The sequence below is a fragment of the Pomacea canaliculata genome, linkage group LG7 (genome assembly GCF_003073045.1).
Source record: "Pomacea canaliculata isolate SZHN2017 linkage group LG7, ASM307304v1, whole genome shotgun sequence".
Classification (NCBI taxonomy): domain Eukaryota; kingdom Metazoa; phylum Mollusca; class Gastropoda; order Architaenioglossa; family Ampullariidae; genus Pomacea; species Pomacea canaliculata.
Genome location: NC_037596.1, coordinates 19377987 through 19378303, shown reverse-complemented (window position 1 = coordinate 19378303; position 317 = coordinate 19377987).

Here is a 317-nt window from a genome sequence, read left to right as displayed (position 1 = left end):
TTAAATCAACGCTAATTTCTTTATTTATAATTATTTTTGTGCTCAGGTTAAGTCAGAAATTCCTAAATACAAGGTATGCTACTTTTTTAGTGATTAAAATACAAATTGTCGTCCGTGTCACAAAAATATTTTCAGGCACCGACATAGGTATACATTTGAGTATACACATGTATACTTTTGGTACTAAAGAGAGAAAAGGGAAAAGAAGTAGGATGTGTTGCTGGGCTGCACATATTTGGTCAGACTCATTATTTGTTTTTTCGTATTCTTTGGTTCTTGTCTTCTCTTTAGTCTACTGGGTAAAGAATGTCTACAAA